The following is a 17,951-nucleotide window of genomic DNA, read 5'->3' on the forward strand; positions in this document are numbered from 1 at the left end:
AACATGTGCTCCCTTTTTCCATCCGCACTGGTATGTATGTGATCAAGTAAGGGGACAATATACCCATATCTAAAATATGTAATACGGAGCTTTTCAAAATTCCTTTTCTAATTTATTTATTCAATAAATATTTTGAATATGGATATGTACTAAGCAAATAAAAATGGTGTTTCTGATCTCAGAGTTTTATTGAGTTGACAAAAAATAATTTCAATACATGTATTCCGCTCTGTAATAAAGCTATGTATAAGAAAGAATAGTAAAACAAGAATCTAGTGATTATACCCTAGAGTTGTGGTCAATATCTAAAGATACTTTTCAGATGAGCTAGTAATTAACTGGGTCTTGAGGGATGAGCAGGAGTTCACTTGTATATGTTATTATTATGCATAAATTCTTGCCAGACCAGTTTGATCTTTTTGTCCCACGAACATGTCCTATCGTGTGTCACTCAAGAATTTAGATCTCTCCTGAACTAGTGACAGCCTATCATACTGTGTAACTCTGCTAATAGTCAAAATTTTGCTTTATAGATACCACTGAAATATGTGAAATACATTATATATATATATATATATATATATATATATATATATATATATATACAATTTTATAGGAATCATTTAATTATCAAGAATTACTGTCTATATTGGCATATCTGTATATTTACATTTATACAGGAATTATACAATACACCAAATTTCTACAGACAAACACTGAGCTTCACGAAAAGTGGGTTTTTAAGTTATCTGTGTATCTATGTTATTTGCTGGCAAGACTGAGGGAATTCTAGACATAAACTTCTGGGGGTCACCAAGAAGTTAAAAAAGACAAGAACAAAACGGGCCAATGCTGGATGCTACAGGGAGGAGATGAAACTTGAGCCAGATCACAAAGGTTGCAAAGAATTTAGATTGGCAGAGGAGAATGGGAATGGCATTCCAGAAATGGAATTCATGAAAAAACTCAAGGGTAAGGTGGAGAGTGAAGAAATTATTTTGACTAGATTTGAGGGAGGAAAATAGGGGCAAAAATCACATTTGAGGACAGGTCTCTAAGTTTACTACTTCCCTAAACTCAGGGTAGATGCTGGTGTTAGCAGTCAAAGTCCTAAAACAGGAAATAAAATATTTCCCACCATTTTACTTAATCTCATTATTTCAGTGTGCTCCTACTAAGTCCTACCATTATAAGGACTCAAAGTAATTTTGTGGTATAACAAAAGGTGCTGGGCTTAGGCCCCTAGGAGAAAAATAAAAGGCACCTTCTCTGCCCACTACTCCCAAAGCAATTGTCACCTACACTGTAAGCTACACTCCACCATTTTGTGCCAATTAACTGTTTACCGAATTGATTTTTAAGATATACAAATTTCTCCAGCCTTTCTTAATGTAATCCTTAAAAAACTCCTAGACCTTAATTGCTGGTGACTGAGTTATTTTTAACTTGTAAATTTGATGAAATTCACAGAGCAACAATATCCTAAAGCTCAGTAAACTGGGTTAAGGGAAATCCTGAGTTTTGTTTTCTTATCTTTTTCCTCTCTTAAGATTAGAAAAAAATGTAATTTGACTATTATAGGTGAAGGAAAAAAAAAAAAAAAAAACAGAGAAGATACAGAAAAAGTTGATTTTTAATGATTTTAAACACTGAGCTTTTAAGAAGCATAGAAATGTGAAATAGAATTACATGCTCAGAGGGGTTCATATTGTGTTACTGTATATTTTCTCTCTCAAAATAGACCATGCATTCCTTGGAAATAGGGATAATATGTAGTACCAGGTATATTATAGCTCCACAGTAAGTACTGTTGAGAGAATGCATGGATGGACATAATTCAACAAGAAGTTTTAAACAAACAGAAAGGTGATAAATATGAATTTGTAACATGCAATGAAAAGAATACAAAAAAAGAGTATCTTCACAGAGTCTCTGAATAACTTTTCTATAAGCAACTTTAGATATTGGCAGGGAAATAGCTGATTCCGTTGCATAATTAAAATAATAGCTAACCAGCTGGAATTTCTTTCCTATTCAGATCCCTTTTCTCATAATGACCTTTTCATAAGCCAGTGCAAGCAACTGAGAATCTTGACAACAAAACATTCTGACCTAATTATAACGCCATTTGCAGCTGTTTCAAATTGGGATCATGCTAAACCCAGTAAATAAAACTTAAAGAAAATATAACCTATTTGAGAAATCGGGATATCTGAAAATGTCATGTTCCCTGTAGATGTGTAAATTGTACTATGTTTGGAATATGATCTAAAATGTCATATTACTTTGAATTAAGAACTTTGTAATTTGCAGACAATGCTAAGTCATCATACTTGCATTAATTTTCACTATGCTCCTTAGCTCTACCAACAAGAAGCTGTTGAGAGTCCTTCTCTCTCAAATCTCACAATTCATGCTTATATGACCTGAGTAGAGCTAGTACTTTGCATGCCAAGTTACCAAAATGCAGCTGTTACCATTTCCATGACTGCATGTAATTATCTTAAAATATAGGTTCTTCCAGTGAGACATAAGAAACCACAAGGTAGAAAGAGTCCACTGGTCCCGTGCTTCTGCCCCCATTTAATAAATCAGTTTCACCTGCCTCTTTTATACTCTTAATCCATTTTCTGTGTAACATTCTCTAACAATAAAAATGTCTAATTTCCTCTTAAACTTATTTATATCATTTGGCTTAACTGCTTTATGTCCCTCCTTATTTCTTATATTTATTGCCCATTGAGCAAAACCTAATTATAATCATTCAGAATTAACTAAAATATGCACAAGAATAAAAAATTTCATGTCCTATCTTATTCAACTGAATATGCCTAAGCACATTGAATACATGTGTCTTCCCCTTTCCCTGCCCTTCTTAAATAAGACTAACTGATAAATAAGGAAATTAAGAAATTCCAGTTGGTTTACAAACTCTAAGACCTGTTCAGAAGTTGACCATCTTGCAAAAAAAGAGAAGCACTTCAAATGCTTTGTGATTTCATTTTCTTCCTGGATGTCTATGATGCAGTTTTCTTCTTAGACATGGAAAAATTAAGTAATTATAATAAATGTTTATATGTGACTTGCAGAAAACATCTATCAAGTCCACAGTCATGTTTCAGAAGGAAAAAAACCTTTGCTTTGTCAGATAGGTAGCTATTTATACTGTTCTCAAAACACAGTGGTAGACTTGTTACCATCTCTTAATGGGAGAATTATTAAGTTAGACAATGCAAAAGGATATTTTTTTTACAAAATAGTAAAAATTAAGAATTTTATTTTGTTGCAATTATTTTATTAAACATGGAGTAGGGCATTTCCCCTCAATTATCAAATATTTTATTTCATTGAGCAGTAAGGCAACACATTACAATGACAGAAACAACTTTTTTATTTTAGTTTGTCCTATGTATCATTTCCACTGGCTAATACACAAAGGGTTAATAGCCTTTCATTCTAAAATCAGAAAATAGAACATTTTGTGGTCACAACATTATTGGGGACATCTGGTAGGACAAACTAATAACAGAGTGAGAGTTTTGACATAGTAGACTGTCAGCATTTTTTTTTTTTTTTTTTTATAGATCTGGAAATGATCAAGAACTTTTGCAAATCAGACACAACGAATGGCCATCATAGCAATAGATGTCAAGCACTGAACTAATTTGTTATACTTGGGAAGAAGTGGTTCAAGAGGATTAAAAAAAATAAATATGGAGACTAGAGATCCATCCTCATACAAAAATGGGCATATGTGCTTAACTGTGCATGCAAAATCTGTCCAAATTTTGTACACTTTCAAATATTTCATCTCCACAAATTCTCTATCCACTTAGTCTGCATTTTATTCAAATAATCACTATAATTAGCTTTCTGCTAGATTTACAATTCATGTTTTGTCTAAACAATTGGAAGATATTACTTCAGTGACCATTTCTAGAAAGATATTCTGTTTCTAAGAGTGTGAGTAGTAGATCAACAGAATGAAATTAAGTTTTCTTCACCAACATAATTTATCATTCTAATATTAAATCAGAGTTTGAAATTCAATTTATTTATTTGACTTAAAATTGCCTGTGTGCTTTTATTATTTAAACAATGAAGGCATAATAATCCAAAGGACAATGATATATTTGTCTTACTGTAGCTCCAGAAATTCAAGAAAATAGTCCTTGGTTCATGTATGTACACTGCTGAAAATTATCTGGTTTATATGCAGTCCTTCTAGCCTTTCAAGTATTTTGCCAAGTCAGGAATAAAATACGCTTTTAGGATTATACTTTCCTTGTCCTGAGATTTTCAAATAATGGGTGGATTTTGTTTAAAATATTAGTAGAAGCTAGGCATTGTAGAGTACTTTTCAATTTATCACATGCATATCAAATGTACTTAATTACTGGAGATAATTATGTGACAAGATCAAGATTTAAACTCAACTGAAGTAATCTTAATTTTCTCATCTATTCCTATTAGTTTTCCTTGTCAAGTATTTTGAGCATCTGAAAAAAAAAAAAACTTCTAATGTAACTTTTAAGAAAACTAAGAAAATGAAATTTATGATATGAAGACAATTCTGGAAAGGACGCTGAATACAATTGTTAAAGTTGGGATGTAGGGTAGAAACCAGAAAACAAGCAATTACTTACCGTCAGTCACAATCCACTAGTCAATGTGTATAGTCTCAGGAGTAACATTGACATGTTGAGAAATAAATTAATTCTGTGACTCTGCTAGGCTCCCTTTAATAATACAATAATAGTTTATAAAAAGTGATCTCAGTGGACCTGAAAGAGTTTTTACTTCCAAGGACCTGATTTACTTCAAAGATTAATTTATTCAGTAGGAAAATTTTGTTAATTATTAAATTGGTCATTTCTGTCTGTAGCCAATAAGTCTATTCTCTTTGCAAAGACGGATGGGTATTAGGGACTGCTTAAAATGTCTCTAATTATTTCATTATTATTTTGAAATTCTTCTGTTAAAGACAATGATGGCTATTAAAATATAAAAGAATAGTGAAAAAAGTTTATTTTTCTTTTGTTTTGTGTCTTTTTTTTTAGTTCATACAAAAATATCTTTAAAATTCAGAAGATACTCTTCCTCCTCACCTTATAATAAGAGAATGATGTTTATAATAGAGTCTTGGGTGATTCCAACACTTACAATATAAAATTATCGGCTCAACCACATACTCTCCAAAACAAACTAGGTTTTAAATTTCCATTTTAAAGAATCAATTAAGTATAAGATATAATCAAAATCAAAATAGTTTTTGGTAATTACATGTGTGATGCACATAAAATTATCAAGTATTATATTAATGTATCAGGTTACAAAACTGTTTTGGATTAGCATAATTATAACTTATCTGGTGCCAGGAATAAATTTGCTGCCAAGAATTTTAATTATCCATGATGGTGAGCATTGAATATGACTATTTTTTCTACTTGTACTTGTAACTATATCTGTATCTGTTGATATAGATACAACTTGTATCTGTGTCTGTTGATACAGATCTATTAATGTATTTTGCCATGTTTTTCTGTTTACCCATTGATGTAAATTGCCAATCTTCTCCCAAACCATGGAGCAGTCTAATAGCAACATAGTTTAAGGAGGAATTTCATTACTCTCTCTCTCTCTCTCTCTATATATATATATATATATATATATATATATATATATATATATATATATATTCTTGCACCTCCTTGAGAGGTAATCAAGCCTAATCTCTTGCCCCTAATAAGATTATATTTAACAAATTCTGGAAAAGTGAAACTATGCTTTTTGATAACACTTCGATATATTTAACTCAATTATAAGAATGATTCCTTACAGCTAATATACATGGTAAACCCAAACCACTGATGTTGTGGCTACCTTCAGATTCCATAATGTATCTTTAATCTCAAAAATAAATATTTCAGAAAACTCTGAACATCATCTCTTTTCTTAATATTCAGATATATGTTTCTAGAATATAAATTACTTTGAGTAAAATCAGGATGTAATTTCCTTCCTTTCCTCCTTCCATTCCTCCCACCCTGCTTTCCCTCTTTCTTTCTTTGTTTCCAATTTGCTACTCTGCATATGAATATGCAGGAAATAAGAAAGACCACCAACAAAGACAAATACGTAGATAAATATGAATGAATATTGACTATACAAAACAATCACGGTAATATATTCACATGTTTAAAATATATGTTAAATAAATAATAAATAAGTCAAGAGCAGGTAAGTGGAGATAAAGTTTGAATGTTCTAGTAATGTCATGGAATGGTAATGGTAATAATTTTTTTTAAGGTAAGAAATTCAAAGAACACTTTCTTATTTCCCCAGGATAACTCAGGAAGCCAATAATGAGGGGAAAAGTAATTTTGACAATAGAATAATTTAAACTAAATAAAATTAATTTAATTAAAATTTTAAAACCAAAACTATAAGAAAACAATAGCCAGCTATGCAGGATTAACCACATATTTCCTCTTGACATTAAGAAACAAAAAAACAAACAAAAAATCTAGAAAACTACAAAATAAGATAAAACAATGATTTTCAGACCTAAGACAAGAAGGCATTGAAGGACTATGGATCCTGAGAAACTGAAAACAAGAAATCTGCTCTGCAAACACTGCAATTTCCCTCCTTCAGCCATTTTTTTTTATCGCAACGCAGACATGGATAAACAAAGTAGAGAATGGTAGGCTCACTGAGGTGAGGATACAGGAGCCAGTGTTCAGGATAAAACAGCTGGAATTTGGGGATTAGATTAGTGGCAAAAAGAAAGCTATGCAGAGATATTTCATAGATTGTGAAAGGCTTGAGATTTTACCTTAGTCACAAGTTCACACGTTCATCTACCGAGACTTCATGGATATACTAGAAGTGAGACTTCTGGGTCAGAGGCAAAAGAATAATAACAACAAAAAAAAGGATAGTTCATTCATTACTCACAGAAAAGTACCTTTCTGAGGTCTGTGGACAACGGAAATTGAACTAAAAAAACTTAAAAGAGAATTCATTTATTTTAAATTCTTAACTGTCCTAACAACTGATTATCTAACACAAAAAAACAGTAGAATTATTTTTTTGGTTTACACTATATTGGTATACTATAGAAAAGATGAATGTGGAGGGAATGGTCTTGACCCTACAGTACGCTGTGCTAATAAATGGACAATCAGTAAAAATATAATACTAATTAAAGATGTGTATTTTAATCCCTAAGTCAACCATTAAAGCATTTTTTAAAGTTTAATCTCAATAGTAGAGATAAAAAGTAATCATAATAAGTTCTCAATTAAACTAAGATGAGGTAGAAAGGAGTTAAAAATAGAGAACAGATGTATAATATAGAAAAACTGACAAATTGACACACTTCAATTCAATCATAATCACTTTAAATTTGACCAATCTAAACACAAATTAAATCATACAAACAAATTACTTAAAATTCACATATATGCTGTTTATAAGAAACACACTGTAAATGTCAATATTATATAAATATAACAACGCATTAAAAGAATTTAAAATGATATGTAAGAACTACCCAAAGGAAAGCTGGAGTAGCTACTTAATATAAGAAATCTAGATTTCAATATTTGTTAGGAACAAATATCTTTACTTGAAGCAAAACTGATAGATATGAAATATGCAATAGACAAATGTGTAATGACAGTAAAACACATTAACACTCGTCTCTATAATGATAGAAGAATGATATAGATGACCTGTACAATATCATCAACTAACTTAACTTAATATTTATAAAATACTCCACCCAACAACAGAAAACATTTTCTTTTTATAAATACACATGGGATATGGAATATTCACCATTAGAGACTATATTATAGGCCTAAATATACTTTATCAAATTTAAAGGACTTTAAATCATATAAATTAATAAAATTAAAATAGAAAACAAATATATATATACATATATATAAATATGTATATATATATATACATATATATAAATAAGTATGTATGTATATATATATATATATATATATATATATATATATATATATATACAGATATATAGATCTATATCTATTATCTATCTCATAGGCTAACTTAGAAATTCAACCAAATGGGAAAAAGTTTTTTTTTTAATAAAGCAAAATAATTTAAACTAAAAAAAAATAAATGCAATTAAAATTTTGAAACTAAAACTGTGTGTGTACACACACACACACACACACACACACACACACACACACAGGGTGCCAAAAAAATGTATGTACATTTTAAGAAAGGAAAAAACTGTATTAAAATTGTAATGACATATACCGATAAACAGCAAAAGAACAAGACAAACAAATGAAGAAACAAAAACTCATAGACACAGACAATAGTTCAGTGGTTACCAGAGGGTAAGGGGGGAGGGGGTGGTAGATGAGGGTAAAAAGGATCAAATACATGGTGATGGAAAGAGAAATATATATATGTATGCATATATATATACATTTGTTTGTATACACACACACACACACACACACACCGATAACAAAAGATGAATATAAATCATGGTGATACATTTTTTTGGCACCCCCCGTGATATCTATATCTATATCTTTATCATCTCTCTAAATATGTATATATCCCAGCACATAGATGTATTCAAGATGTATTGTAGTGAAATGATACAAATTGAAATTAGCCAAAGAAAAAGGAGCATGAGGTGAAGTCCAGATAACTAGGCACAAGCTTCCAAGAATCCTCTCAGTGGATACACAAGTTGTGATTAATTCTTTTAGCATCCAATTGTAACATGTGTGAAATGTCTACTAGGGAAGCTCTTTAGAGACTCAGGGCCCAAAGTTTTTATTGGGAAGCTGGTCACATAGGCAGAGATGCCTAGCATGTACCCAATTCCAGACTCTCAAAAGGAAAGCATGTGTTTAGCATAAACCACATTGCTTATGTAAACAGTTTAGGCACAAAGAGCCATTCTTATCAGTTAGTAAATGCTAACAACCCTTCCAAAACACAAGTTCCCAGACAATAGTTTTGTAAGCAGGCCTTTCCAAGGATAGTAAGTTCTTGCCTGCTGTGTTAATTCTTTTCTGAAACATTATCTATGGGTCAAAGATGAACATTCAAGGAAAATTTTTAAATATTTTAACTAAACAAAAAACACAACATACCAAAATTTGTAGTGTGTACCTAAAGCAATATTTATTTTAAAATGTAGGGAAATAATGCTTACATTTGGAAAGATCTGAATTAAGTAGTCTGAGCTTCACCTTATGTAACCAGAAAAAGGAAATTGAACTAAATCTAAAGAAAGTAGAAGGAAGAACATTATAAATATCAGAGCAGAAGTCAACCACTTTATGTCCCCAAATGTGACATTTTAGATGAAATTGACCAATTCCTTGAAAGAAACAATTGAAATTCACTCAAGCACAAATAAATAAAATGGATAATCCTATCTATTAAACAAGTGTAGATAGATAGATAGATAGATAGATAGATAGATAGATAGATAGATACAGATAGATAGATAGATAGATACATAGATTTTTTTTTTAATTAAAATTTATTGGGGTGACAATTGTTAGTAAAGTTACATATGGAAGGCAGTGTGGATGTTCCTCAAAAAATTAAAAATAGAATTACTATATGACCCAGCACTCCCTCTCCTGGGTATATACCCAAAATAATCTGAAAACATTAATCCATAAAGATATATGTGTTCTTATGTTCATTGCAGTTTTATTTATGGTGGATAAGACACGGAAATAAGCAGTGTCCTTCGATAGATGATTGGATAAAGAAGGTCTGGTATATATGCACAATGGAATACTATTCTGCCATAAGATGAAATAGTGCCATTTGCGACAACATAGATGGATCTTGAAATTTTTATGCTAAGCGAAGTAAGTGAGACAGAAAAAGTTGAGAACCATATGATTTCACTGATATGTGGTATAAAAAACTGAATATGTATTTTTAAAAAGTTTCCAAAAGTGAAAATTCCACGCCCAGATAGTTCTACTGTCTAATTCAACCAAAGATTTAAAAAAGAAACAAACCCAGTTTACACAATCTCTTCTAGAATTAAAAAGAAAATGGAACACTTTCCAACTCATTTATTGAAGCTCAGCACTACTCTAAATCCAAAACAAGACAAAGACATTGTATGAAACAAATTTATAGGACAATAGCATTATAAATATCAACACAACATTTTATAGATATAGAGATAGAGATAGAGATAGAGATTATATATATATATATATATATATATATATAAATTTGAATCCAGCAATATGTAAAAACGATAAAACATCACTATCAAGTGTTTATTTCATGAATGGAAGGCTCATTAAATATTTGTATATTAATGTGATGCACTATACTAACAGACAAAAGAAGGGAAAAAAAACAACAGTTCTCTTAACAGATGAAGAGAAAGTATTTGACAAAAATAAATATCCATTCATGATAAAAACAGTCAACAATTTAGGAATTTAAAAAAATGTGTCTTTAATGTTAAAAGGGCATCTATAAAAACTGAAGCAAAAAAAAAATTTGTATGTGAAAACTAAAGAACAAAATAAACAAACAAAACAGAATCAGACTCATAGATACAGAGAACAAACTGACAGATGCCACAGGGGAAGGGGTTAGCGATCTGAGTGAAAAAAGTGAAGGGATTAAAAAATACCAATTGGTAGTTACAAAATAGCCATAGGGATGTAAAGCACAGCACAGCAAATAGTCCATAATGCGGCAAGAACTATGTATAAGGCCAGAAGGGTAGCAGACTAATCAGGGGAATCACTGCGTAAGTTATATAAATGTCTAACCATTATGCTGTACACCTGAAACTAATATAAAATAATATTGAAATGTCAACTTTAACTGAAAAAAAATAATTTAAAAAATACCCAGACAGTAAATAGTATGTCTTGTTGGACGTCAGAAACATGGCAGCTTGAGACCCCCTTGATCTCCCCTGGAAGTTGAAACAAAAGTGGGAAAAATAGGGTGAACAGGAGAAAAGGGAAGAAAGAAGTACAGAGATGAAGACTGCAGATGCAGTCTGGGGCTCACTGTGGTCGGGTTAGAGGGGAGGATTGAGACTCAAGGTGCACCCTCTGTGACCCTAGCAATCCATCTCAGTTACCAGCATATAATACAGCTGAACCCAGCAATCTAGGGAGAGACCTCCGGGCAAACACCAAATATTGAAGTGTGATAACTGGTCTAAGAGCTCCAACTGCCAGGCAGAAAACAAAGCCTTGGAGCCTGGCCACCTCCCCCCACTATCCCATAGCTCACTTCCCACACACCCTCAGAGTGTTAGCAGCAGGCCTCAGAAAAAAAATGACAGCAGTGTCAAACAAAGAGCAGAACACCTACAACTCTGAGAACTAAAGAAACAGTTCCTGTGCAGCAGATGCACACTGCAGTTAATTCTATTGACAAGGGAAGAGCTATAGGGGCGAGGCACCTGTGGTCTGGCAGTCACCATTACTTGAAAAAGAAGAAAGACAGAAACACACCAGCAGCCTCTCCCAACCTCCCCCTACCCCTCTTTGAGGCTGGTCCCAGCAGGAATACCCAGGGCCACTGAGGTGCACAGCTCTGCATCTGTCTGCAGAGGCTCAGTAACCCACTGCCCACCACATTCTCACATGGGGTGGTGCCCTGAGACCAAGGGGACCTAGTCAAAGAGGAGATGCCACCTCCATAGGAAATCTTCCACTGCAAGAAGCTGGAACAGGGCAAGAGAACATATAACGCTCCAGTGCTACCTACTGGAAAAAAAGAGAATGACCTCTTCACATCGACCTACTATAAAAATTCACTTCTGTAGATGCCCAGAAAGAGAAATAATCCAGTAATTACCATAAATAAAAAAGGTAACAAGGCAGCTCAGAAAGAAAATGAAAAGTCTCCAGGAAATAAACCTAAAGACATTGAAATATTTGACTTAAAGGAAAGGGAATTCAAGATTCCAGTTCTGAATAAACTCAACCAGATGCAAGAAAACTCAAATAGGCAGTTTAAAGAACTCATAAATAAAATCAATGAACAAAATGAATATGAGGTATGATAAAAATATATGGTGAATGTTTAAATTAAAAAAAAATTATTATAGTAAAAGACACACTGCCATTAATCCCCTGCAAATACTCCCTCTCACTTCAAACACACTTATCCCATCATTCTTGCCACTTTCTGATGCAGTTCTGGAAGTCCTCCTCTGTGAGTGTATGTACTTGAGCTGTCATGGCTCCTCGATGTCCTTAATGGAATCGATTCAAAATGTTTACCTTTCATGGTCATTTTGACTTTGGGGAAGATCCAGAAGTTGCACGGTGCCAGATCCAGTAAATAAGGAGGATGAGGACACACTATTTGACAGCAATTCAAATAAACTGTAGCAGAAGCAATGTGTGACATGGAGTGTTGTCATAATGGAGGATGAAACTGTTTGCCCAATTCTGTTAATGCGTTTGTCCATCTGTCCATGCATTGCTCGTGTTCCATGATTTATGGCACACTTTAAAACACACTTTCTCTCAACCATAGCTGACAGCCAACTAACTGCACTGAATAAGTTGAAACTTGTCACACACTGAAATTAAGGTTCAATGCAGCACTTCCCATATTGAAGATCCCTGCCTTTCCATTGGATGGCACTTGGCAGCAGCATTGACCGTATTTCTTGATCACACTTTGTACTTTACCAAAGAGATTGAAATTTTAGGAAAAGAAACAAGCAGAAATTCTGCAGCTGAAGAACTCAATAAAAGAAATGAAGAATGAAATAGATAGTTTAGGAAATAGAGCTGATCAGATGGAGGAAAGAATTAGTGATATTGAAGACAGAAATCTGGAAATGACACAGATGGAAGAAGAGAGAGACTTGAGAGTTAAAAGAAATAAAAGAACTCTACAAGAACTATCTGACTCCACCAGAAAGAGCAATATGAGAATAATGGGCATACCAGAATAAGAAGAGAGGGAGAAGGTCACAGAGAGTCTGCTCAAACAAATAGTTGATGAGAACTTCCCAAACGTATGGAAAGAACTGGATTCTCGAATCCAAAAAGCAAACAGAACACCTAATTACCTCAATCCTAACACGCCTTCTCCAAGACACATTATATTGAAGCTGTCAAAAATTAACAACAAAGAAAAAATTCTCCAGGCAACCAGGGGGAAAAATTATAACCTACAAAGGAAAGTCCATTAGATTATGATCAGATTTCTCAGCAGAAACTGTACAAAACAGGATGGAGTGGAATCAAATACTCAAACAATTGAAAAAGAGAAATTACCAGCTAAGAATAATGTATCAAGCAAAGATATCCTTTATATATGAAGGGGGAATAAAGACCTTTCCAGATATACAGAAGGTGAGGGAATTTTTCACCACATAACCTGCATTATAGGAAACACTGAAGGAGGTTATTCTACCTGAAACAAAAAGACAAAAGAATGCAAAACTGAGTAAGATGACAAAACAGACAAAAGCAGGAAATGGCAACCCCTACACAGAATGGGGCACTATATGTTCAACATATCATAAAGGTTAAAGAAGATAAACACATTAAAAAAGAAAAAAAAGAAGACAATTTGCTACTGCAACTCAGAAATGAACTCAGCATAAATTGGGATAATCTGTGACCACAAAAACATAAAAGGGGAGGGAGTAAAGGTCTGAATCTGCAAACGGGAATGGAGATAAGAAGCATGCTGAAGAAAAAAGACTACTGTATATATGAAACTTTCCTTTACATAACCTTAATGGTAACCACTCAAAAATAATCCAGAACTGAGCAGTATAACATTAAAATAAAATAAAATAAAATGAAATAAAATAAAATAAAATAAAAAAGAGTAAGCAGGGAAAAATCATAGACTATGAACAAACTAAAATACCAGACAGAAACACAAAGGTAAATAAACAATGGAAACACTGAGCTGCCAGAAAACAAAAGATAAAATTGCTATAAAAAAATCCTCACATATCAATAGTCACCTTAAATGTAAACAGATTGAATTTACCAATAAAAAGCAGAGTAGCAGGTTGGATCAAAAAATGAAACCTAACCATATATTGCCTCCAAGAGACACATCTCAGCTACAAGGGCGAATATAGACTCAAAGTGAAAAGTTGGAAAACAATAATCCAAGCAACTGGAATCCAGAGAAAAGCAGGTGCAGTATACTTATATCTGACAAAACAGACTTCAGGATAAAAAAGGTAACAAAAGACAAAGATGGACATTTCATAATGATAAAGGGGACTATACAACAAGGAGACATAACAGTCATCAATATTTATGCCCTCAATCAGGGAGCACCAAAATATACTAAGCAACTACTAATAGAACTAAAGAGGGAATCTGACAAAACCACAATTTTAATAGGGGACCTATATACACCACTGGCAGCTAGGGATAGATCATCCAAACAGAAAATCAATAAGAAAATATCAGCCTTAAATGACACATTAGACCAAACGGACTTATTGACAGTTACAGAGCCTTTCTTCCTTAAACATCACATTATTCATTCTTTTCTAGTGTACCTGGAACATTCTCAAAGATACACCATATGTTAAGACACAAAACTAGCCTCAGCATATTTAAGAATATTAAAAAATACCAAGCATATTCTCTAACCACAATGCTTTGAAATTGGATATCAACTGCAAAAAGACAGTGGGGGAAAAAACAAATACATGTAGATTAAACAACATACTACTAAAAAATGATTCATCAGAGAAGACAAAAAGGAGAAATCAAAAAATATGTAGAAACAAATGAGAATGAAAATACATAATATCAAAATTATTGGGATACTGCAAAAGCAGTATTAAGAGGGAAACAAGAAAAATCCCAAATAAACAACCTAACAATACATCTTAAAGAATGGGAAAAAGAAAAAGAAATGAAACCCTAAGTCAGCAGAAAAAAGGAAATAATAAAAATTAGAGCAGATTTAATGAAGTAGAGAATGAAAAGACAATAGGAAAAAATTAATGTAACAAAGAGCTGGTTCTTTGAATAGATTAATAAAAATAACAAACCCCTGGCTATACTCACTAAGGAAAAAAAAAGTCACAAATAAACAAAATCAGAAATGAAAGAGGACAAGTTACCACAGACAGCACAGAAATACAAAGGTATCATAAGAAAATACTATGAATAACTATATGCCAACAAATTGAATAAGATAGAAGAAATGGACAAGTTCTTAGAAATATATAACTTTCTTAGACTGAATCATGAAGAACTAGAAAATTTAAAAAGACCAATCAACAGAAAAAAAAATTGAAACAATCATCCAAAACCTCCCCAAAAGCAAAAGTCCAGGACCATATGACTTCACTAATGAATTCTACCAAGCATTCAAAGATGATTTAATACCTGTAATCCTCAAACTCTTCCAAAAAAAATTAAAGAAAAGCTAATACTTCCCAACTCATTTTACGAGGCCAACATTACCCTGATACCAAAATCTGGTAAAGATAATACATAAAAAGAAACTACATACCAAGTATCTCTGATGAATACAGACACAAAAATCCTAAGCAAAATACTAGCAAATCAAATACACCAATACATTAAAAAGATTATACATCATGATCAAGTGGGGTTCATTCTAAGGGCAGAAAGATGGTTCATCATATGCAAATTGACATGCTATACACCAGATAAACAAAATAAAGGATAAAAAAACATATAACCATATCAATACATGCAGAAAAAGCATTTGACAAGATACAACATCCATTTATGTATGAAACACTTTGAGTATAATAGGAAAGTACCTCAACATAATACAAAACCATATATGACAAAACCTCAGCTAATATCATACATAATGGTGAAAAACTCAAAGTGTTTCTTCTAAGATCAGGAATAAGATATGGATGCCCCTGTCACCACTGTTATTCAATAGGATTGGAAGCCCGAGCCAGAGCAATCAGGCAAGAGAAAGAAATAAAAGGCATCCAAGTTGGGAATGAAGAGTCAAATTGTCACTTTTTGCAGATGACATGATTCTTTATATAGAAAACACTAAAAACTCCATGGAAAAATTATTAGAAACAATAACCAAATACAGTTAAGTTCCAGGATATAAAATCAACGTACAAAAATCCATTGTTTTTTAATATAATAACAGTGAAATTTCAGAAAAAGAAATGAAGAAAAAAAAATTCCTTTTGCAATTGCAACAAAAAGAATAAAGTACCTAGGAATAAACTTAGCAAAAAAATATGAAGGACATATACACTGAAAACTCTAAGACATTATTAAAAGAAATTGAAGAAGATGGAAAGAAATGGAAAGGTATTCATGGATTGGAAAAATCACCATAGTTAAAATGACCATATTACCCAAAGCAATATACATATTCAATGCAATCCCCATCAAAATCCAAATGCCATTTTTTTTTTAAGAAGTAGAACAAAAAAAATCAAATCTGTGTGGAAACACAAAAGACCTCGACTAGCCAAAGGAATCCTAAGGAAAAAATAAATAAATAAGGCTGGAGGTATCACACTTCCTGATTTCAATTTATACTACAAAGTGACAATAATCAAAACAGCAAGGTACTGGCAGAAAAACAGAGACAAATGAACAGAACTGAGAACCCAGAAACAAACCTACATATACATGGGCAGATAATTTTCAACAAAGAAACAAAAACATACAGTGGAGAAAAGAAACTCTCTTCTATAGAAAGTACCTGAAAAATTTGAAAGCCATGTGTAAAAGAATGAAACTAGACTGCTATCTGTCACTATATACGAAAATTAACTCAAAATGAATCAAAGACCAAAATATAAGATCTGAAACAATAAATTCCATAGAAGAAAGCAAATGTCGTAAATTTATAGACCTTGGGTTCAGAGAGGATTTTATGAATTTGACCTCAAAGGCACGGGAATAAAAGCAAAAATAAATGAATAGGACTGTATCAAACTAAAAATCTTCTGCATAGCAAAAGAAACTGTTAACAAAACAAAGAGGCAAACAATGAATAGGAGAAGATATATTTGCAAACAACACTCCATTAAGGGGTTAAATATCCAAAACATATAAAGAACTCATGTAAACAACACAAAAACAATCTAATTTAAAAAAAAAAAAAGGCAGAGGACCTGAATAGACACTTCTCCCAAGAAGACATACAAACAGCCAAGAGATATATGAAAAGGTGCTCAACTTCATTAGCTATAGGAAAATGCAAATCAAAACCACAATGAGATACCACCTCATACCTGTTAGAATGGCTATTATCAACAGGACAAGTAATAGCAAGTGTTGGAGAAGTTGTGAAAAAAGGAACCCTCATGCACTATGCTGGGAATGTAAATTGGTACAGCTACTATGGAAAACAATACAGAGAGCCCTCATAAAATTAAGAATAGAATTACCATATAGCCCAGCAATCACTCTTCTATGTATCTACCCCAAAAAATCTGAAAACACTGATCTGTAAAGATGTATGTTCACTGCAGCATTATTTTCAGTGGCCAAGACATGGAATATCCAAAGTGTCCTTTGATAGATGATTGGATAAAGAAGATGAGGTATATATATACAATTAAATATTACTCAGCCATAAGAAAAGATGAAATACTGCCATTTGAGAGTATCTTGAGAGTAACATGCTAAGTGAAATAAGTCACACAGAAAAAGTCGAGAACTACATATCTTCACTCATATGTGGGCTATAAAACTGAAAGCATCAAATGAACAAGATAATCAAACAAAGAAACAAAAACTCATAGACACAGACAACACTTTAGTGGTTACCAGAGGGCAGGGGAGTGGTAGAAGAGAGAAAAGGGGGTCAATATACAGTGAGGAAAGAAGTGACCCTAGGTGGTGAACACACAATGCAATATATAGATGACATATTATATAAAGAAATGTACAATTGACATCTATAAAATT

The sequence above is a fragment of the Rhinolophus sinicus genome, chromosome 17 (assembly GCF_057876585.1).
Source record: "Rhinolophus sinicus isolate RSI-liver-muscle chromosome 17, RSI-T2T, whole genome shotgun sequence".
In the NCBI taxonomy this organism is placed as follows: Eukaryota; Metazoa; Chordata; class Mammalia; order Chiroptera; family Rhinolophidae; genus Rhinolophus; species Rhinolophus sinicus.